Source organism: Mustela nivalis (genome assembly GCF_964662115.1).
Source record: "Mustela nivalis genome assembly, chromosome: 12".
Taxonomy (NCBI): Eukaryota; Metazoa; Chordata; class Mammalia; order Carnivora; family Mustelidae; genus Mustela; species Mustela nivalis.
This window is the reverse complement of record NC_139031.1, coordinates 46,438,034-46,461,641: the sequence shown is the minus strand read 5'-3', so window position 1 is coordinate 46,461,641 and position 23,608 is coordinate 46,438,034. Positions and strand designations below refer to the sequence as shown.

Here is a 23,608-nt window from a genome sequence, read left to right as displayed (position 1 = left end):
TAGAGGCAGGTTGGCTGAGATAGCTGATGGGAGGGACACTGCTGGAGGGGGGTGTCAACAAGGCCCAAATAAGGGAAGGAGGGCTGGAGTCGTCCTCACATGGGGATGTGAATGAAGCAATCACTAGGTTGATAGACAGGAGTATGGTCAATGATGATGCCTAAGTTCAGTTTTAGAATATTCTGCCAAACCATCTTCCAAAGCAGATTTACCAGTTTGCATGTTCAACATCAATGTTTGAAAGTTCTCAGAGCTTTTTACTTTTACTCTACCCACAGGCTAATAAACAAGATGTTCTGATTTTACCAGAGCACAGCAGTTTCCAAACAGCAAATATAAAGGTTGCTGGCAGCATAAGACATACTAGGAAAAGGTATCCACATACCCAGAAACACACAAAAGCATCATAATTCAAGTAGCAGAGCAATTTGGGGTGATGATTTGAAGGTAAATACATTTCAATTATCTTAATTAAGTTATAAAAAGTACAAGTATAACCCAAGGGTCTGAGTTAGTGCTAGTTCTAAAGTATTCTCTGTGAAGTAGGAATAACTCCGCGCTCCGTCAAAATGTCTCTGATTATATCTAGGGGCTGGAGGAGGCAGTGTGTGTGTGTGTGTGTGTGTGTGTGTGTGTGTGTGTGTGTGTGATGGTGACGGGGTGGGAAACAGCAAGAATATGGTTGTTTTCTGCCCAAGTGGCTGCCAGTTAAAAATATTCCATTACATGAAATTATTTAGTAAATGTGGATGAAACAGGCAGTAAGATTTCACAAGATCTCCACTAATATTTGGTAATTGTTAATTGCTGATTGAAAGAATGTTTCAGTTTTCTGAAAAAGCAATCACCTGAGGCTTAACTAACCTGCGGCCCCAACTTGTAAGACACGGAAGGGTTTATTTGGAAATGGTGGAGAGACTTGATATACATTTAACTGACATAATAGTCTTATTTAAATATGTATTTACTGAAAACAAACAAACATTCAGACTGATAAAACTCTGCAGGCTCATTCAAGTAGTAGTACCTCATTTAGTCTTACACTGCAAGACCTCTTTCATGGGTGCCATCCTTGGAGTAGGGGTGACAACCCCATGAATTGATTTCTTTGTTCCCAATTTAATGTCATTCACCTCCTATTGTGTAGGCTTTCATAGATGCTAGATTGGTGGTATTATCTGTCAGTGCTATCTGCCAGCCTTCTAAAGCTAATGAACAAACCTTGGAATTTCTGGCTGCTTCTGTGGGTTTGCTTCTGCTCTCTATGTGATCGTTTCTAGCAATTCACATTTGTTTTGTTTTTTAAGATTTTATTTATTTATTTGACAGAGATCACAAGTAGGCAGAGAGACAGGCAGAGAGAGGAGGGAGGAAGCAGGCTCCCTGCCGAGCAGAGAGCCCGACGTGGGGCTCGATCCCAGGACCCTGGGACCACGACCCGAGCTGAAGGCAGAGGCCTTAACCCACTGAGCCGCCCAGGAGGCCCAGCAATTCACATTTGTATCTGTTTACAGACATCTTGTGGCAGAGATTCCCAACTACCTACCCAGTGTTTGTTCTCACCTTTTGTCAAGGGAAGCAGTGTGTCCTGATTAAACCCAGCATTCCCAGGCTCCTTCGCACACAGAGTAGCCATATGACTAAGTTCTTGCTATTGAAATATAAGTGAGGTTGTTGGATGGAGCTTCTTGGAAAGCTTCTTAAAAACCATACTGACTAGAAGCATCTGGGTAGCTCAGTCAGTTAAGTGTATGACTCTTGGTTTTAGCTCAGGTCATGATCCCAGGGTCCTGGGATTGGGCCCGGAGTTGGTTCTGCACTGAGAAGGGAGTCTGCGTGAGATCCCCTGCCCCTCCCCCTGGCTTGTTGCTTGCTCTCTTCCCCACCCATAAATAAATAAATCTTAAAACAAAACAAAACAAACAAACAATAAAAACAACCTTACTGATTCAACCACTGGGCACCAATTTCACTTGGTTTTTCTTTCTCTCTGCTTCCAAGCGCTCAGTGTGATAGCTGGAGCTCCAGTAGCTATCTTATGAACATGAGGATAAGGGTCATACTCTAGGATGATGTCCTAGAACAGTCATATCAGCTCTGTACTGCCTACTTGGAAATTCTCATTTTGGGAGCAAAATTAATTCCCATATTACATAACCACTGCTTCTCTGGTTTCCATTACTCATGGTCAAATGCAACTCTGGTATTCTAAATAGTCATTTGGTATAATCCTTTATTTGATTTGCTCAACATTTTACAATTGTCTTTGAACAGAAGCCATACAACTGAGATGGGTACAACTCATTCAGGTTCCCTGGCCTGGATATTGAAAGATTAAGTTTTAGAGGCTCCACCAAGCTGAATTATGCATTATGAAACCTGGGAGTGAGTGGCAGGGCAGGTCCTCCTCCTCCAAGGTAGTATTGGGAAGTCCACAGGGTAGAATCAAGGGTTGAGATCTAAGAGTTTGCACAACAGAGCTCTCAGCCTGTTGTCATGGTAGCGAGGAGAGAGCCGCAGCAATAAGCTGGAACAAATATGAGGCTTTCTCCTGCCTCTACACTGGATCTTATAGGCCCCCCTGTTTAATCAGGCCCCCTGAATCTAAATATCAAGATCTTCTGGCAGGTGTAAATTATTCTGTTATCAGCCTACAGACACCCCACGGTATCTGCCTTTCTCACCTGGCTTGGCCTAGGAATGGTTTTCTTTCTTTTTTTTTTTCCTTTTTTTTTTTAAGCTTTTATTTATTTATTTGTCAGAGAGCAAGAAAGAGAGAGAACACAAGCAGGGAGAGCACCAGGCAGAGGAAGAAGGCTCCCCGCTGAGCAAGGAACCTGATGCAGGACTCAATCCCAGGGCCCTGGGATCATGACGTGAGCCGAAGACAGACACTTAGCCAACTGAGCCACCAGCATCCCTAGGAACGGTTTTCTAGCATTCCTTCCCCACCTCTACACTAACACTAGTGGAACTATCACTGCCATTGTGAGAGAACAATGGGCTCGTGGTGGAGGGCATCATTCCTCCTCAAACTAGAGACTCCCCTCCACTCCACTCCCCCTTTTATTTTGTTTCCCCATACCATCATTTGATTCATAAAAATAAAGTGTTCACCAAGAGGAAATGGTTCTAGATCACACAGCAGGTCAACCACATCCCGAAACATCTTCGTAAAGTACCAACTTCCAGAAGCAATTTATAGATGCACAACTCTGAAGCAAACTCAAGATTAAGGCAGGAAGACAGAAAGAAAGAGAAGAAGAAAGAAATGGGTTCAAACTTAAGCAAGTCTGACCTACTAGCCTGGCAAATAGGTGAGCCTATTTCCAAATGAATATTTTCTATATTCTGCCAGTTATTAAATTAATGACCTGTTCTATGCCCCTTAGTACTGCTGTCATTTTGGCAATATTGTAGCTTTAAACTTTTCATTCTTTTGTGGTTTCTGAAGCTGAGCTGGAGCCAGCTTTATGAACTACATTGAACTCAAAGAGCCCCCTTGGTGTGATAGATGGCAATGCCACCGCGAGCAGGTGCCTCCCCAGGCCACCATGCTAAGGTACTGGCAGAGGGCTGATGAGGAAGGAGGTGCTCATTCTGTGTTCCCGATCCCACGTCTCTTCTCCTTCTGACCCAAACAAGACCAGGAATTGCTAAGGGCCTTATAATGGCTTGAGTTCCTGGTGTCTCAGCATTGGCCCCTGGCGGCCTCACCTAAAGAGTCCTAGGGCTTTTTTTTTAAGTTTTATCTATTTATTTGACAGAGGAAGACTCAGCTAGAGAGGGGACACAAGCAGGGGCAGAGGGAGAGGGAGAAGCAGGCTTCCCGCTGAACGGGGCTTGACCCCAGGACCCTGGGATCATGACCTGAGCTGAAGGCAGATGCTTAACTGACTGAGCCACCCAGGCTCCCAAAGAGTCTTGTGGCTTTTGTAGGGTCTCTGTGCCCATATGGTGCTGCTACTCTGCTTTGGCCCCTGTCCCAGAGCCACATCAGACCCATCCAGGGGGTGTCCCAGCAACACAGAACACCTAGGGCTGTCCCGGGATCTGCCATCTTTTCAGGCATGCTTAGGTGACCCCTTCTCTCTGACTCCCACCAGCACCGACAGCCACACTGGGATGGGTGGACCTGTCCCTGGGGCAGATGGACTAGTGGCATTTGTCAGAATCCCTTCAGTGGGGGCACCTGATCTCCACACATCGGGTCACAGTAGCACAACTACTGAGCATTTGGATCACTTGATCCTTCTAAACTTTGGTTTATTGATGCATAAGATGGGACTAAATAATGGTCCCTTTACATGGCAGCCATTATTTTTCCCCACCTACTACAAGAGGTGGATGGCTCAGGGGAGAAGCATGAAATCTGTAATGCCAAATTGCCTAGGTATGGTCAAGTCCTGCTTCTGCTCCTGAATTCCTGAATAACCATGGCAAGTTGCTTGAAAGCTCTGTACCTCAGTTTCTCCATCTGAAAAATGGGAGAAATAATGACGCTGCCTGATGGCGCCATCCTGGAGATTAAGGGACCTTGTAGAGTACTAGGGGAGCTGGTAGAGTACTATGCGCAGAACAGAATGAGCGCTACAGTATTTGCCGAGCACAGTGACCAGCTCTGTTACCCTTCACCACAGAAGTTCATTATTTATTCCTATTTACAGATAAACTGAGGTTTAGAACAATTAAAGGATTCAAGCATTAAGTAACTGTTCTTGTGTGCTTTTAGGACCTAGAGGTTTCTTTCCTTTTCTTCCTCTGCTTTGAGAAGTCCTGGATCCCAAGGATCAGGGGTCATCATCACTTCACTTCACTAACTGATGTCAGACCTATGGGCTTTTTCTTCATACCAGGAATCTAACCCGAAAATCCATTCCTTCATATTTTCCAGAGCTAACTCCCATCAGCAATCCCACACAGGGGGCCCCTTCCTCCTGGGGTCACATCACTCAGGGTGTCCCCCAGGCTCCACAGGGCCAAGCGAGGTCCCTCCCCACAGAGAGAGGAGCTCGGCTCCTGCTGAGAGAGGCCCCCCAGACCGGGTAGGACGGTTTGCTCACCTTGGGCACTAACCTCGCCAGTGTGCAGGAGTGATCGTGAACTGTTTCCTTTTCTCTGCAGTTCACGCTAAATAATTAGACCCAGCTTCGATTTTATCTAACTACCTTAGATTTCCTGGCCTAGGTTGCCAGCTCACAAAACTGAATTTGCCTTCTGACACTTTGTTCTCCACATTCTTTAAGAAAGAAGTATGATATCTTCCTTCTGAATGGTCTAATTCTGGACATGGAGTTCGTGTCTGTTTTTTTTTTTTTTTTTCTTCCCACCGTGACCTTGGCCGCCTTCTCTCAGCTTCCATCTGACCTTCAAGTTTAGCTACTCTGGAGCACACGAGAGCGGTTCTCACACCCAGCAGCTTGTCGCTGGCGTCAGGGGATGGTATTTATCTCCTCTTCCCTGAAGTTGAGCAGGACACACCTGCAAAGTGCCAGGAGAGTTTGGTCTTGTTTCTTCATCTTGTCCCCCCAGAGAATTTGGTGTGGGAATGGATTTTCTACCAGGCGACAATTCTCAAAATATATTCCAGTTTGGAGAAGCACACTGTGAAATGTCAGTCTCCTTTCTAAGACAGACCAGCCCTTCTCCTGTGCGCCCCCACCCAGAGGCAACTGCTACTACTAAGTTTTGCTTTGCTTTCCAGAAATACAGGCCCATGTGCATATCTTGAATAACCAAGAGGGACCACAATATACACACTGTCTTGGACCTTGATTTTTTTTCATTTAATAATATACCTTGGAGATCTTTCCATAGGAAAATAGGTAGGTGTCTGTCCTTCTTTGTAATGGTTGCATGGGATTCCACAAGATATGAAAGTAGTTGTATTGGTTTCCTATTGCTGCTGTAACAAATTACTACAAATTTATTATTTCTAGCTTGGGAAGTCAAAAATCCCAAACTGGTCTCATTGGCCTAGAAGCAAGGTGTTGTCAGGACTGCACTCCTTCTGGAGCTGTGAGGCAGAATCCACTTTGGTGCCTTTTCCAGCTTCTTGCAGCTGCCCTAATATTTTTGGTTCACGGCTCCAGTTAGCAATGCTGTCACCTGACTCTGTGTCTGTTACCACATCTTATTCTTGCTCACTCTGACCCTCTTGCCTCCCTCTTGTGATTACATTAACCCACCTGGGTCATCCAGTATACTCTCCCCATCTCAAGAACCTTAACCAAATTATATCTGGAAAGTCCCTTTCGCTATTAAAGTAATAAATGCATAGATACCAGGGATTAGCCTCAGAACATCTTTGGGAAGGCCCTTGTTCTGCTTACTACAGTTTTTGTAACTCACTTCCTACATCTGGATTTTTATTTTATTTTATTTTTTTAAGATTTTATTTATTTGTCAGAGAGAGAGAGCAAGAACACAAGGAGACGGAGCGGCAGACAGATGGAGAAGCAGGATCCTGTGTGGGGCTCGATCCTAGGGCCCTGGGATCATGTCCTGAGCCAAAGACACTTAACCAACTGAGCCACCCAGGCTGATTATAAGCAGTGTTTCGTGATTATCCCTGTGTGTGTCAGAGTAGAAGCAGTTCCTAGAGAATGAATTGTAATTTCAAAGATATGTACATTTCAAATTTTGATAGATCTTTGTTCTGGTAATTTTTTAGAACTTTATTTTACTTGAGATAGTCTGAATGCACAATTATCATAAAACCATTTAGAAGGTAAAATCATTTTACTTTCTTTTGAGTTAGTCTTCTCACTGACTGCTCTTACCTATCATTACTAGCACTACATTCTTGATTTCACAAAGGCCCCCAATCTCAGGCAATGGTTTTAGAAATATGGAGCTATGTTAATTTACTGGCTTAAAAATCTAATACTTAAAGCTGTGGCTACTTAAATTTAAAGTAAATCAAAATTGGGCGCCTGGGTGGCTCAGTGGGTTAAGCCGCTGCCTTCGGCTCGGGTCGTGATCTCGGGGTCCTGGGATCGAGTCCCATGTCGGGCTCTCTGCTTCTCTCTCTCTCTGCCTGCCTCTCTGTCTACTTGTGATCTCTCTGTCAAATAAATAAATAAATAAATCTTTTAAAAATAAATAAATAAAGTAAATCAAAATTAAATATAATTAAATATTTAGTTCCTCAGTCCCACTAGCTATATTTCAAGTACCCGCTAGCCATATGTGGCTAGTAGCTATCATATTAGACAGGGTACATAAAGAATAAATTCCTTCATTGTAGAAGTTCTATTTGACAAAGGTGTTAAGAGTGATCTTTTGCTCCTCTACCAATTAGAACCTACCCATCTCCTGCACCTCACTTAGGGTAATTCCATTAAATTAATTAACATTTATTGAATGCCTACCTTGTACAAGACCCTAGATAATGATTTTTTTTTTTTTAAGGCCCCTGTCTCAGGTAGGTCTCAAATCAATAGAGGAAAGCAAGAAGTGTTTCCTGAACTTGCCCCAGGAATGCCAACTAACTATGACTGAGAAAATAACCCATATCATAGTAAGATCCAAGGCAATTTAGGAACACAAAAGAAGAACATACAGTCTGTAAGGGATCCTGAAGACAAGAATATAGAGGTTATTTTCTCATCTTTAAAAATAGCTTGCAGAAAGGATGAATACCCAACTTTTGTATCAACATGGACAGGACTAGAAGAGATTATGCTGAGTGAAATAAGTCAAGCAGAGAGAGTCAATTATCATATGATTTCAGTTATTTGTGGAGCATAACGAATAACATGGAGGCCATGGGGAGATGGAGAGGAGAAGGGAGTTGAGGGAAATTGGAAGGGGAGATGAACCATGAATGACTATGGACTCTGAAAAAAAATCTGAGGGTTTTGAGGGGCGGGGGGGGGGGAGTTGGGGGAGCCAGGTGGTGGATATTATCGAGGGCATGTATTGCATGGAGCACTGGGTGTGGTGCATAAACAATGAATTCTGTTACACTGAAAAGAAATTTTTAAAAAATAGCTTGCTCATTGTCCAGTTTTCTAATGTATTTGAAATATTGAAATGTTCATGGGTACTTTATTTGTAAATAACAAACTGACAAAGCATTTCAAAGGCTCTTAATAAGGCATTATAGAGAAGAGATTACAGTACAGCCTCTGGAGTTGGGCTATAGGGGTTCAAATTTGAACTCTGCTATTTGCTAGCTGTGTGACTTTGGGCAACTTACTTGACCCTTCTGGGCTGCCGTTTTCTCATCCCTCAAATAAGTACTTCTTTCACATGGTGATTGTGAGGATTAAATGAGTTCATGTCTGAAAGTGCTTGGAACAGGTCCTGGTGCTCATTGAGTACTAAGTGTCAGCCATTGTTATTATTTAAACATGAATAACGATAATGATGGAATTTCAGCCACCTGGATAGAACTTCAGTGTTCACTTGGTTCTGAACCAACCATGGAAGAGTTGAGGCATTTGTAGGAATCCCCCCAGGTTTTGCTGGTCAGTGGGACAGATATGACATATACATGTCCATCCAGGCCCTTGCCTGTCCTCCTTGGATTAGGGTTATGTTAGGGTTAGGGTTAGACAGTGGCACTAAGGGAATTTGCTTCCAGAGAGACTGGCTTTCCTCTCAGACATGGGCAGAGGGGATTCTACACTCTTATGGCAGTTAGTTGTGGCCCCATCATTCCTAAATTTGGCCAATTTGGCCAGTTTGGCACTCTGAAGTTGTCTATTATTGGTGATTGTACTCAGAGAGCAAAGAAGGGAGAGCAGAGAGTGAGAATGAAGATTTCCAACCTCAAGATTTTTGATATATTTTTAAAAGATTTTATTTATTTATTTGACAGAGATCACAAGTAGGCAGAGAAGCAGGCAGAGAGACAGAGGGGGAAGCAGGCTACCCGATGAACAGAGAGCCTGATGTGGGGGTCGATCCCAGGACCCTGGGACCATGACCAGAGCCAAAGGCAGAGGCTTTAACCCACTGAGCCACCCAGGCACTCCCTAAATCATTCTATTATAATACTACCCAAATCAGTCAGCTTAATTCCTATCAAAATCCCAGTACCATTCTTTTTACAGGAATTTACAAATTGACCCTAAAATTTATATGGAAACTTGAAGGACCCAGAATAGTCAAAACAATCTGGAAAAGAAGAAGAAACTTGGAAAACTAATTCTTCTTAATTTTAAAACTTACTATGAATTTAGATTGATTAAGCCAGTGTGGTTTGTCTTTAGACTCTAAATTATTCTCTTTTTTTCAGTTTTATTAAGAAGTATGGGCTCTCAAAGGGGCACCTGGGTGGCTCAGTTGGTTAAGAAATATGGGCTCTGGGGGTGCCTGGGTGGTTTAGTTGGTTAAGCGGCTGCCTTCAGCTCAGGTCATGATCCTTGGAGTCCCAGGATTGAGTTCTGATCCTGTGGTCCTCCCCCTTCTCATGTTCTCTCTCTCAATCTCTCTCTCTGTCTCAAATAAATAAATAAAATCTTAAAAAAAAAAAAAAAAAAGACGTATGGGCTCTCAATTCTATTCCATTCATCTATATGTATCCTCAATTCAAGAACAATTGAAAGCCTAGAAATAAACCCTATGTTTATGGTCAGCTGATTTTCAACAGGGTACCAAAGAAATTCAATGGGGAAAATAATAGTCTTTACAATAAACAGTATTGGGAAAACTGCCTAATAATAGCCACATGAAAAGAATGAAGTTGGATCTCTATCTCACACCATATACAAAAATTAATTCAAAATGGATTAAATACCTAAATATAAGAGCCAAAACTATAAAACTCATGTAAGAAACATACAAGCAAAGCCTCCGTGACCTTGCATTATGCAAAGGTTTCTTGAATTTGACTCCTAAAGCACAAGCAACAGAAGAGAAAAAAGATAAACTGGACTTAATCAAAATTAAAATTAAAAAAAATTTTTTTTTACTTCAAAGGACATCATCAAGGGAAGGAAGAGACCATCCACAAATGGGAGAAAATGTTTGCAAATTATATATGTGATAAGGGATTAGTAACCAGTGCCTATAAAAAAGACTCTATAAAAACAACTCAACAATTAATGAATGGTCCAATTTTAAAAAGCAGAAGACTCAAATTGGCATTTCCCCAAAGAAATGGCCAATAAGCACTTGAATAGATGTTCAAAATCATTATCTGTCAGAAACATGCGAATCAAGGGGTGCTTGGTTGGCTCAGTCCATGGAGTGTGTGACTCTTGATATTGGGATTATGAGTTCAAGCCCCACTTTGGGTGCAGAGATCATATTTTAAAAATTAAAATTAAATTTAAAAAAAAAGGAGGAGCACCTGGGTTACTCAGTGGGTTAAGCACCCAACTCTTGATTTCAACTCAGGTCATAATTTCAGGGTCATGAAATGGAGCCTTTGTGGGGCTCCACGCTGGCTGTGGAGTCTGCTATAGATTTTCTGTCTGCTCCTCCCTCTCCCTTTTTCTCCCTCTCCCCTCACCTCACACCCTCTGCTTGGCTCATATTCTCTCTCTCCCTAAAAAAAAAAAGGGAGAGGGATACAAATCAAAACCACAATGGGATACCATTTCATACTCACTCAGATGGCTATGATTAAAAAAAAAAGATAGACAATAACATATGCTGACAAGGATGTGGAGAAGTTGGGACCCTCATACATTGCTGGCAGGAATGTAAAATGGTATAGCCACTTTGGGAAACAGTTTGACAGTTCCTCAAAATATCAAACATAGAGTCCTAATGACCTACCAATTCTACCCCTAGGTAGGAACTGAGTTGTTCCACTCCTAGTTCAATTCAATGTGAGCAGTATGAATGAGAATTGAAAATATAAGGCCAGACAGGAGCATCTCACTGGCTCAGTGGGTGGAGTATCCAACTCTTGACCTTAGGGTCATGAGTTTGAGCCCCATGTTGAGTATAGATATCACTTAAATAAATAAAACTTAAAAAAAAAAAAAAAAGATGGGGCTCCTGGGTGGCTCAGTCAGTTAAGCATCTGACTTTTGATTTTGGCTCAGGTCATGATTTCAGGGTCATGGGATTGAGCCCCCAGTTGGGCTTTGCACTCAGCATGGAGTCTGCTTGGGATTCTTTGTCTCCCTTTCCCTTTGCCCTTCTCCCTCTTGTGCTCTCTCTCTCTAAAATAAAATAAATTAATCTTTTAGAGAGCAAGAGCACAAGCAGGAGGGGCAGAGGGAGAGAGGGAGAGAAAGAGAGAATCTCAAGCAGACTCCACACTGAGCACAGAGTCAGACCCAGGGCTCAATCCCATGACCCTGAGATCATGACCTGAGCTGAAACCAAGAGTCGGATGCTTAACCGACTGTACCATGCAGACACCCCAAATTAAAAAAAAAAAAAATCTTAAAAAAAAGAAAGAAAACATATGCCCACACAAAAACTGTATAAAAATGTTCACAGCAGCATTATTCATAGTAGACAAAAAGTGGAAAGAACTCAAATGTCTATCAACTGATGAATGGGTAAATGCAAAGTGGTATATCCATATAACAGAACGCTATTCAGTGACAAAAAGGAGTGAATTTTTTTTTAAGATTTTATTTATTTATTTGACAGTCAGAAATCACAAGTAGGCAGAGAGGCAGGCAGAGAGAGGGGAGGAGGCAGGCTCCCTGCTGCGCAGGGAGCCTGATGTGGGGCTCGATCCCAGGACCCCGGGATCATGACCTGAACCAAAGGCAGAGGCTTTAACCCACTGAGCCACCCAGGCGCCCCAAGGAGTGAATTATTAATACACACGATGATGAGCCTTGAAAACACTGTGCTAAATGAAAGAAGTCAGCCACAAATGACCACATATAGTATGACTCCATTAAATTAGATGTCCATAATCAGCAAACCTATAGCAACAGCAAGCAGATGGATGGTTGTCAGGGACTGGAGGAAGGAAGCAATGGGAACACTAATGGCTATGGGGTTTCCTTTGGGAATAATAAAAATGTCCTGGAAATACTGTTGATGGTTGCACAACTTCATAAATGTACTAAAAGCCATTGAATTATATACTTGAAAAATAAACTTAAAAAATGGCTGAGCAGTTAGAATGTAAAAGAAAAGGGGGAATCATTTGGAGAGAAACATGATTGCTATGGGAACTTCATCAGAAAGGGCCTTATTGGGGTGCCTGGGTGGCTTAGTCGTTAGGTGTCTGCCTTCAGCTAGGGTCATGATCCCGGGGTCCTGGGATCGAGCCCTGCATCAGGCTCCCTGCTCAGCAGGAGACCTGCTTCTCCCTCTCCCATTCCCCCTGCTTGTGTTCCCTCTGGCTGTCTCTCTCCCTGCCAAATAAATAAAATCTTAAAAAAAAAAAAAAAGAAAGAAAAGGAAAGGAAAGAAAAGAAAGGGCTTTATGTAAAATGGAAGGCTGTTGGAGAGAATAATCTTGGTGCGAGTCAGAGAAGTGCCTTATGATGACAGCTGCATTAAGTCGACCAAAGGGAATGGGGCTGCTGGACGATATCCCCTCCTCCAACTCTCCCCATGTTTTCTGGCCTCTGCATTCATTTGCTAAAACCTTAATATAGCACAGGAAGGAGCCACTGATTAAAACCCGACAGAGAGAGGGCCAGAAAAATAAAATTTGCTTACAAAGTAGACACCAAATGTCAGGAATGCACGTGCAAAAAACTACATGCCTCCTTCATTCCCATAGTGAAGATGAGGTTTCTATCCAGGAACTGGAAACAGACTGTCTTTCTAGGCTGCTATACCGGACTACCATAGCCTGAGTGAATTTTAAAAAGTTATTTCTTGCAGTTCTAGAGGCTGGGAAGTCCAAGATTGTGGCACTGGCAGGTTCAGTGTCTCCCAGACAGTGCCCTCTCACTGTTGTTCTCACAAGTCAGATGAAGGAGCTCTCTGAGGTCTCTTTTCCGAGGACAGTAATCCCACAACTGGGGCTCCACCCTCATGATCTGATCAGCTCCCAAAGGCCCACCTCCCAATATCAGCACCCTGGGGATTAGGTTTCAACATACGGAATTTTACCAGGGGCACAAGCATTCAGTCTAAAGCAAAGACCTTGTTCCTGCTTTGTACTTGTAGAAATCTAACTTCCTTTGTGGTTTGCCCCCTGTTAATTACATTAGACTCGGGACTGCCCTCTTTGTGGTTTATTTAAAGTAGAAAAAAGAAAAAACAGAAAAAGAAAAGGCACTGGAGATACAATACAGATCCCTACGGGGGTGGGGTGGGGTGGGGTGGAGGACTTACATTCTAGAGATTAAATGACAGGCTATCCCCCACCCCTCCCCTGGGGGGTTTATGGATACTCATTAACTTTTTGTTATGGCCTTATGAAATTGCTACTATTATAATTTCCATCAACAGTTTGGAGCACTACCGCTCAGGGAGGCATCATTACCCATCTAAGCTCACACTGCAAGGGAAGGGCCACAGTTTGAACCCAAGCAACTAAATCTAGGTACTGAGCAACTAACCACAATGCCCACAGTTCTCCAACAGTGTGCCCAGGTGCCCCAGAGAACCAAAGGGAACTGTGGCTGAGCAACAGGAGTCAGGAAGTGTGCATCTAAAGGCAGGAAGGTATATATGGTCTAGATTTATGTCAGCACGGTAACAACAGAGGAGAGGACCCCTCTAAGAGGCACCATGTTGTTCAGACTAAGTCTTGAAGAGTTTTCAGAGAGAGGCAAAGAATAGTTTTAATTAAATTTTTTTCCAGTAGTGAACCACATGAATATTTATACCAGAAAGTCTTCCTTCACTCTTATCCTTTAGCCATTTGGCTTCCAACACATAAAGGTCATCCTTCTAGAGTTTCTTTAGCCACATTTAAGAAAATACAAATATGCATTCTTATTTCACCTTAGTTCTGGCATCAGAGGACCTTAAAAGTGGATGCAAGCTTTCTGAAAACTGAAGAAGCTATACTTTAATAAGTGGACAACTGAGAGCCAATCTCAAAAAGACTTTTCACTTCAGGACCCACTGAGAAATTGGGGTTTGGGACCTGCAGAATTGGGGCTGAACTGAGATAAAGATGACATGTTGAGCTCCTCATGCTCTTATTTCCACATAAGGACTGCAGTTTTTAATGTATCATTGTCCAGATTCGTGACCACTTTCATAGAGATTGTTCCTACCATTTTCAATAGTGTTGTTGGTGTTCATTCATTTTCATTCCCTTTGTCATATTAATTGTTCAGGATGTTTGACAACCACCCCCTCCCATGCCTACAGATTAACATCACTGTCCCCTGATGTTATCTGTCTCTAACTGGTGGTTTTCCTTTTGTTATGACTAATTCTGTATTTGGGCACTTGTCAATTCTACTCCAAAAGTGGCATGGAGCAGAGAAAGAAGATGGCATATGTGTAGGCTAGGTTTATCCAAATTTTGTTCAACCCTCTGCCTTTAGGTCCTGCTGCTTGCCGTTCTTCTGTCCTCGCTCTCTCTTTCTATGTTTAACTCCTTCTGACATCTCACACCTTCTGTCTGAGCTCACTTACATTCTGACTGAAATACCCTCTTTAGACTCTCTCTGAATGAGAGTCAGCTGGTAATAAGTTATCTGTACTTTCCTTTATAGAAAGTTATTTTTGCTGGGAAATAAATAGATAAGATACATTGGCAGCTATTTTCTTTCAGTGCATGGAAAATTTAATTTCTCTTAAATGTATGTTAGGCCTTACCACTCTATATTCCATGCCTTTACTCTCTCCCATTTTTTTCCATTTTTCTTCCTTTGGCTATGTTCCAGATACTTTCTTCTGTCTAATGCTGATGTTAACCTGCTGCATTTTTAGCTTATTAGTTTTATTTCTAGACATTCACTTTAGATCACATTCAAATATGCTAGATCACTTCTTACATTTTCTTTATCTGCAGACATTATCAAGCTTGTTTCTAATAATTCCAATACCTCAGTTACTTGTGGGTCTGTTTCTATTTTCTGTTATCACTGCTGTTCTTGTTCATGAAGCCTCATTTCCTTGGACCCTTGGTTATTTTTCATGTGTGTTTCTCATTGCCCTTGCAAAATAATAGGTGGTGGTTCTTCAAGGCCACGAATATAGGTGCCCCTTCTAGAGAGGATTTGTCTTCGTTGTCACATGAATAACTGCACTGTCAGTCTGGGAACACTTTGCTAAATTCACCACATAAGGTTCTTGCGGCCCACCCACATGATGTAAATTTGAGGTAAAAATCTTTGTGAGGGCCATTAGCGGTTAAAAAATAAATCTCAGGGTGGGGTTTCCCCTCACTGTTCTGCCCAGTATGAAGGCAACTTCCCCTGCTTTCCCCTGGGGTTGGGGTTAGTGTTGGTTTTACTCCTGGTTCCATCTTACCCTGGAACCCCTTCTTATTGTGGGGGTTTTCTGTTATAGTCCCAACCTGGGGTGGGGTTCTGATTTCTTTTTTCCTCCAATAAACAGAAGTTCATAGTTGCTGGGCTTGACAAATTATCTCAGGACTTAAGTGACTATTACAAACTCACCTCTCTAGTGTTCTGCTTTTGGCTTAGATATCTTTTACATTTGTCAGATCTTCCTTGTCTTAAGGGATGTATACTTTTTAATGTTTTACCCAGCATTTTTTTTTTTTACCCAGCATTTTTAATTGCTTCAGTGGGAGGGCAGATCTGAATAACCTAGCTAGCCATGATAAAAAAGAGCTGTTTTTTAAACAGCTGCACACTTCCTTGTCATATGCATATGTCAAGGTAATATAACCACCCTCTTATGATGGACATTTGTTTCTCATCTTCGGAAGTGATAACTATTACTGTGATGAATTTCTACATCCACTGCATCACTATATATATAATCTCAAATATATACGTACATTCATTTTTCTGTAGAGTAAGTGCTCAGAAGTGGATTTCAGAATTAAAATGTATTACACATTTTTACTTTTTTTTAAGATGGGGGAGGGGCAGAGAAAGAGGGAGAGAGAATATCAGGCTGACCATGTGGCTGAGCACAGAGCCCACATGGGGCTTGATCTCATAGCCCTGAGATAATGACCTGAGCCTCAAACAAGAGTTGGATGCTTAGCAGACTGAGCCAGCCAGGCACCCTAATGCATTTTTACTTTTGACAGCTACTGTCAGTTAGACTGCATTGCACTAGTAATATATGAGAGTTTCACCATATCCTTCCTGAGTACTGTAACAGTGGATTTGGAAAAAGGCAACCCTTAAAGCTATCTTTGCTCATATAGAAATTGTGGCCATGAGATAGTGATTGTGGTGGGAATCTTCTTGAGTTGGACCACAACTGCTCTTAAAATCACCATAAGTACTAACAGAGGGGTTCAATCACATCTTCAAGCCCATAGTATTTTCTTTTTACACCCCATAGTATCTTGACTAAAAACAAAAAACAAAAAACAAAACCCAACTCTAACTCCCTGAAGGACAGAGATCAAGTTGGAATTTAATGACAGAGCTGATTTCCCAAAGACTGAGTACAGAGAAACTTGAGCCAGATCTGAATTAGTGGGCTAAGAAATATGACCTCAGCTCTGAAGTTGTCAAGATAACCCTGACATTATTGGATATGTCGCTTCTGATAATGTGTGGACTTTGCCTAATCCAGACAACAAAAAATAATTCTTAAGCAGTATTTAGCATTACTGTTAAGGGCTGAAATGTGTCCTCCCAAATTCCTATGTTGAAGTCCTAACCCTGTCACCTCAGAATGTATTTGGAGCTAGGGCATTTATTTATTTATTTAAAAGATTTTATTCATTTGACAGAGTGAGAGAAAGAGCACAAACAGGGGGAACAGCAGGCAGAGGGAGAAGGAGAAGCAGGCTCATCCTAGAGAAGGGAGCCTGATAAAGGACTCGATCCCGGGACCCTGGAATCATGACCTGAGCTGAAGGCAGACACTTAACCAACAGAGCCACCCAGAAGCCCCAAGACTGGGCCTTTAAAGAGGTAATTAAGATTAAAGGAGGTCATGGGGGGTGCCCCTAATCCTGTTGGTGTCCTTCTAAGAAGAGATCAGGACATAGACACACATAGAAGGAATGAGACAGGGAGGGAAATACGGCCATCTGCCAATCAAAGAGACTGGCCTAAGAAGGAACCAACCCTGCTGACACCTGCTTCTTTGACTTCTAGTTCTAGCACTGTGAAAAAAAAATTTCATTCTGTAAGTCACCCAGTTTGTGGTACTTCATTAGGGGAGCTGAAGCAAATAAAAAAAGCAAGGGACAGCAGAGGAACTGTTTATAACATCAGATTTTAAGTTGCTTAAAGCACTGAGTTAAAGAGAATATGGTGAGTGGAAACTTATTTGATAGCTTACTTGCCTGTCTCTGCTCTATTCATTTTAATATACTTCTAAGGAGGTCACAAAGTCATTCAATGTCAAGGTAAATAAAAAACTTTTTGTGAAACTTTCAGAACTGTGACACTTTCTTATCTTTGCTTTTTATGAAAGCAGTATGATATTAAATGGATGGCAGATAAATTGATAACTAGTATTTTCTTTTTATATATATATATTTTAAAGATTTATTTATTTATTTGAGCGAGAGAGAGCAGGGGAAGGGCCTGAGGTGCGGGGAGAGAATCTTCAAGTAGACACCCCACTGAACACGGAGCCCCATGAGGGGCTTGGTCCCAGGACCTGTAGACTGTGAGCCAAAATCAAGAGTTGGCCGCTTAAGCACCTGAACTACCCAGGAGCCCCTTGGTACTTTTTCAATATGGCTACGTTCAAGGCAGGGTCTCCACTTCTCTAGGTTTTGTGTTCTCCCATCGCGGAGTGTCGTGTCCAGATTGGCTCTCATGTCTGACAGAGGCAGACATCCAACGCAAATCCCTTGCTGTGTGAATGATGGTGACGATAGACAGACTGCACATGCTTCGGTGGAGGAAAGCAACCTGAGGCTCAAATCCAGTTTCTGAAAGCTCCCTCAGAGGCCAGCCCCTAGATTTAGCAAGCCAAGAGTTTTGAACTCCCTGATGAGTTTCTTTCAGTATATGAGTAGAATTTGGCCCAAAAGGCAGTGACCGGAGATGTGTGGTAGATCTATCAATAGGCTACCTATTTACCAGCAAGTGGAAGAGCCGCCCTTTTTGGCACAACTTGCAGACTATTTACATACACTTATGGAAAGAAAATAATAACACATTTGCTTAATAAATTTTTCTCTTGTTTATTTTACAAACTACTTATGATAAGAAAGAAAATGACATTTTACATTTTTTTGAGGAGGATTTTTCAAAAATCTTTGTTTGATTTTCATCCACAAAGGAATTTATTTGTGTTAAGCATGGAGAAAAGGCTCAATGCTTGGTGTCTGTTTTTCCTTTATTTTTTTAATTTAATGGCCTCTTGAGTCATTCTGTTGGCATATTCTTTTGGCATATGCTCTGGATATCCATTCAAGTTACTAAAGACCTGGATGGAAATAATTTTTTGGTTGTTAATATTATACACCGACCTAGTTGTCATACCCATAACTCGGTAGAACCCATCACAGTTCTGAAAGCATTTAGTGATGCTTTCAGTGATAAAATGTAGGAAACGAACTTAGGTAAGGACAAACTTAAAAAAAAATTTAAGGGGCACCTGGGTGGCTCAGTAGGTTAAAGCCTCTGCCTTCGGCTCAGGTCATGATCCCAGGGTCCTGGGATTGAGCCCTGCATTGGGCTCTATGCTTAGTGGGAAGCCTGCTTCCCTTCCCCTCTCTCTGCCTGCCTCTCTGCCTACTTATCATCTCCATCAAAAAAATAAATAAAATCTTTTAAAAAATTTATTAAATTAAAAAAAAATTGAGGTCCCTAATTTCAGGTATTTCTTACAAAAAAAAAAAAAAAAAAAGGAAGAAGTGTGCCTGTCTGGCTCAGTTGGTAAAGCACAGGACTCTAAATCTCAGGGTCATGAGTTCAAGCTCCACACTGGGCATAGAGGTTACCTAAAAAAGAGAGAGAAAAACCACACTGTAACCTAACTAAATAGTTTGAGATTCCTCTCAAACTTCCCACATTTTCCACTTTAGATTATAAACCTGAATAATAAGTCTATAAGAAGTACTTCACACTGCAACAATATTAATCCTTTTTATTTTTGAAATAATTTCAAAATTCCAGAAAAGTTTCATGAACAGTTTAAAGAACTCCTATAGGGGCTCCTGTGTGGCTCACTGGGTTAAGCCTCTGCCTTTGGCTCAGGTCATGATCTCAGGATCCGGGGATCTAGCCCCACATTGGACTCTGCACAGCGGGGAGCCTGCTTCCTCCTCTCTCTCTGCCTGCCTCTCTGCCTACTTGTGAGCTCTCTCTCTGTGTTGAATAAATAAATAAAATCTTAAAAAAAAAAAAAAACTCCTATATATCCATTAATCAGAGACCCTAATCAAGAACCATGAATTTTTCTAGTAACATTCTTCATAGCAAAATGGCAATACACTATCAATATGGTCTCATCTGCTGCCTTTAGTTATCATGCCTTTTCAGTCTCTGTCAATCCAGAATAATTCCATGATCTTCCTCGATTTTCATGACTATAACATTTTTAAAGACAACAAGCAAATTATTTTATAGAGTTAGGGTTGTCTTAGGTTTTCCTATAATTAGATTCAGGTTCTGCATGCATTTTTGTCAGAAATATCAGAGCAATGCTAATTTCAGGTGCTACATAATTTCAATCTGGTGATGTTACATTTGATGTTATACTTGAACAAGGTGGCCTACGTTTACTTCACTGGAAAGCTCTTCTTTTCCCCTTTATAATTGTCTTCAGTGGGGAGTTATTTTGCAACTATGTAAATATTCCATTTGCACCTAACTTTCACCCATAAATTTTAGCATTCATTGACATTTCTTGCCTAAACTATTACTAAGAGTGTTGCCTAAAATTCATAAGGACAGAAAGGAGCTAAGTAATTACCATGGGCTAAAGGAAAGGGAAAGTGAGAAACAACTATGTACAAAAGGGTTTCTTTGGAGATGGTGCAAATTTCCGTCATTAGAAGTGATAGTAGTACAACATTGTGAATGTACTAGAAGCCACTGAATTAAATACTTTAAAATGGTTAAAAAAAAAAAAAGAGTGTTGCCTAATGGTGATTTTTTTTCCATTTCTTCTACATTTAATAGTTGGCATTCTGCTATAAAAGAGCCGTTTCTTCTCCCCATTTATTTGTTCATTTGTTTGTTTAAATCTGCATGGACTCAAGGATATTTATTTGATAGATTATAATCCATTCCTATCACTATCTATTTTGATGTTCAAATTGTTCCAGATTTGCCCAGTGGTTGACCCTTTAAATGGGCTTCTATATCCTTTTGACATGCCCCTATTGTTTTCTGAGTACCTCATTACTTCCTGATATTAAGTTATTTTTCCTAGTCATCTTGTCATTTTGCTCCTCTAGCCCTGAAATAGTCATTTTTTCTAAGACCCCTTCTGTTAATGAAAAATGGTCTTTAGAAATCAGGATTTTTTAGGTATGCTTACTGCTATGGGCTATTGATGCCTCCAGGATCTCTCAGTGGAAAGCAGTATGACAGAACATAGATATATCTATATTCATTTTCCTTTCCGTCTATTTATCTAACTAATGACATAGAGAGAGAGTTAGGTATATGTGGGTATCTATATCTCTCTGTATATAAACGATGAGTTTGGAAAATGCCTCCACTTGTGTTCAAACTCAATACAGTGTTTGTTATCCTTCTTCCATATATTTTTTAAGATTTTTTCTTTAGGGACGCCTGGGTGGCTCAGTTGGTTAGCCCACTGCCTTTGGCTCCGGTCGTGATCCCAGGGGCCTGGGATCAAGTCCGGCATCGGGCTCCTTGCTTGGCGGGGAACCTGCTTCTCTCACTGCCTCTGCCTGCCTCTCTGCCTGCTTCTGTGTACTCTCTCTCTCTCTGGCAAATAAATAAAATCTTTAAAGAAAAAAAAAAGATTAAAAAAAAAAAATCTCTAGGGGCGCCTGGGTGTCTCAGTTGATTGAGCGACTGCCTTCAGCTCAGGTCATGATCCTGTACTTCCAGGATCGAGTCCCACATCGGGCTCCCAGCTCCTTGCGGAGTCTGCTTCTCCCTCTGACCTTCTCCTCTCTCATGCTCTCTTGCACTCATTCTCTCTCAAATAAATAAATAAAATCTTTAAAAAAAATAAATAAAAAATAAAAAATAATCTCTACACCCAATGTGGGGCTTGAACTCATAACCGAAATCAAGAGTCCCACATTCCACTGATGGAACCAGCCAGGTGATCCTCTTCTTCCACCTTGTATGAGTAATTTCCCTTATCTGGCAGTGAGAAATCTGGCTCCTTAATCTTCAGTATATTTACTTCTTTGCTCAGTTCTTCTGTATGCAAAACATTCTCTAACCTGCTGCACCACTATCGAAACAACTACTTTCTGGCTGTCCTTCCTGCTTGGAACCACCTAATGGCTTTTTCAATGAACACTAAGAGGGAAGAAGGAAGGAAGGAAGGTAGGAAGAATGGGGGTGGGGGGGGGTGGGGGGAGGGCATTATCACACTAATCATGAATCAGTAGGTGAGTAGGAAGTCTGTTGATCAGGGAAAGAAAATACAAAAATTAGATCTACCTGATTGAGAAGATAGTTACTAGGTGAGGCTAGATTATGTTGCAGAAACCAACAACCCTAACATCTTAGCCATTTTAAAAAACAAACATTTCTTTCTCTCTTTTTTTAAAGATTTTATTTATTTATTTGACAGAGCAATAGATCACAAGAAGGCAGAGAGACAGGCAGAGGGAGAGGGAGAAGCAGGCTCTCTGCTGAGCAGGAAGCCCAATGAGGGGCTCGATCCCAGGACCCTGAGATCATGACCTGAGCTGAAGGCTGAGGCTTAACTGACTGAGCCACCCAGGTGCTCCAAAAAACATTTATTTCTTGAGCTCAAAAAGAGCACTATAAGCCTGAGTGGTTCTGGAAGGTGACTGCTCTTCACCAAGTGGTTCAGCATAGCAATTGCTTTGACCTCATTGTCCGTTCATCTTATAATGGAGGGGAAGGCAGGGGGAAGAGAGCATAAGATGCCCAGCCTAAGGGGCGCCTGGGTGGCTCAGTCAGTTAAGCGTCTGCCTTCCGCTGAAGTCATGGGTCCAGAGTCCTGGGATTGAGTCCCACGTCCGGGTCCCTGCTTGATGGGGAGTCTGCTTCTCCCTCTCCCTCTGCTGCTTTCCCTGCTTGTACTTTCTTTCTCTCTTACCCTCTGTCCAATAAGTAAATAAATTAAAAACCAAAAAACAGAAGATGACCAGTCTGAAATATTTCCTCAGGGAAAGGACATAGGTTGATTCTGTCCACTATTTATTAGTTAAAGAAAGTCGCATGACCACTCCAAATTTCAAAGAGGGAACAAGGAGCAATGCTCCCCTCTGCCCATGAGAGGAGACCAGAAAATACTGGTCCACAGAAATAATTAGACAGTTTTCTTCAAGATGTTAGGCAAAGCCAGCAATATTCAGACTGTTCAGATTCATCTCTTTTTTTTGGAAAGAAGATTTATTATTTTCCTGCAGCCATAAATATTTTTGAACTCCAAGATAATTAAGATAAAAGTCACATTATAGTGATGAAGAGATCATTTTTAAGTGATTTACTTCCAACTTTACAAAGGACATGAATCTGAATTTAGAGATGGTTCACTTAGTTTCCCCTCTGAAAAAGGTAGAAATCAGGATTTTTTAGGTATGCTTACTGCTATGGGCTATTGATGCCTCCAGGATCTCTCAGTGATTCTTGAATTGTGATTTCTAACTAAGTCTGGCCAGCAGAATCCAAGCAGTGATGGGGAACCACATTCGTTATGTTTAAAAATATTAAATACAGAATGCAAACAATTGAGAAAGCAAACTGCCACTGAACTCTAAGAAACTGACGCAGACATATGATTGAAAATATTTCAAGTGTGTGAAGGCCTGTATTAACTAAGTCAGCAAGTCTCAAACCTGGCTATACATTGGAGTCACCTTGGGAGGTCTAGAAACACAATTTGCTGGCCCCTACTCATGGACATTCTGATCAAATTGGCCCCAGGGTCGGGCACCTGGGTGGCTCGGTGGGTTAAACCTCTGCCTTCATCAGCTCGGGTCATGATCTCAGGGTCCTGGGATGGAGCCCCACATCAGGCTCTCTGCTCGGCAGGGAGTCTGCTTCCCCACCACCCTCTCTCTGCCTGCCTCTCTACTTGTGATCTCTCTCTCTGTCAAATAAATAAATAAAATCTTTAAAAAAAAAAAAATTGGCCCCAGGGTCTACTCTGGGTAACACTAGTTTTAAAAACTCCCCAGGTCAGTCTAACCCAAAGCCAGGGTTAGAATTCATGCAGCCCAGTCCTGACAATATTGTTCTCCATGGCTTCTTCAGCCTGCACACCACCTCCCCAGGAATCCTCCCAAGCCCTAGGTCTAGGTTATCTGCTTCTACATCCCTCTGAATTTTTTCTGTATCTTTCTGTTGTATTCTTTACCACATTGCACTGTTTGCCTTGATGCTTTGTTTTATCTAGCTGTAAGTTCTATAAAGACAGGACATGGGGGCGCCTGGGTGGCTCAGTGAGTTAAAGCTTCTGCCTTCGGCTCAGGGCATGATCCCAGAGTCCTGGGATCGAGCCCCGAGTCAGGCTC

At 41.8% G+C, this 23,608-nt stretch overlaps 1 long non-coding RNA gene across 1 annotated transcript in view; it reads left to right on the top strand.

Annotated features, from left to right (window-relative positions):
• Positions 1–278: 278 nt before the first annotated feature.
• LOC309845356 overlaps positions 279–23,608 on the top strand; it is a 40,565-nt gene continuing 17,235 nt past the window's right edge. The window contains exons 1-3 of the long non-coding RNA XR_014301229.1: positions 279–447; positions 2,763–3,317; positions 5,705–5,825. This is a non-coding gene — a long non-coding RNA (uncharacterized lncRNA). The remainder of the gene's footprint in view (positions 448–2,762; positions 3,318–5,704; positions 5,826–23,608) is intronic.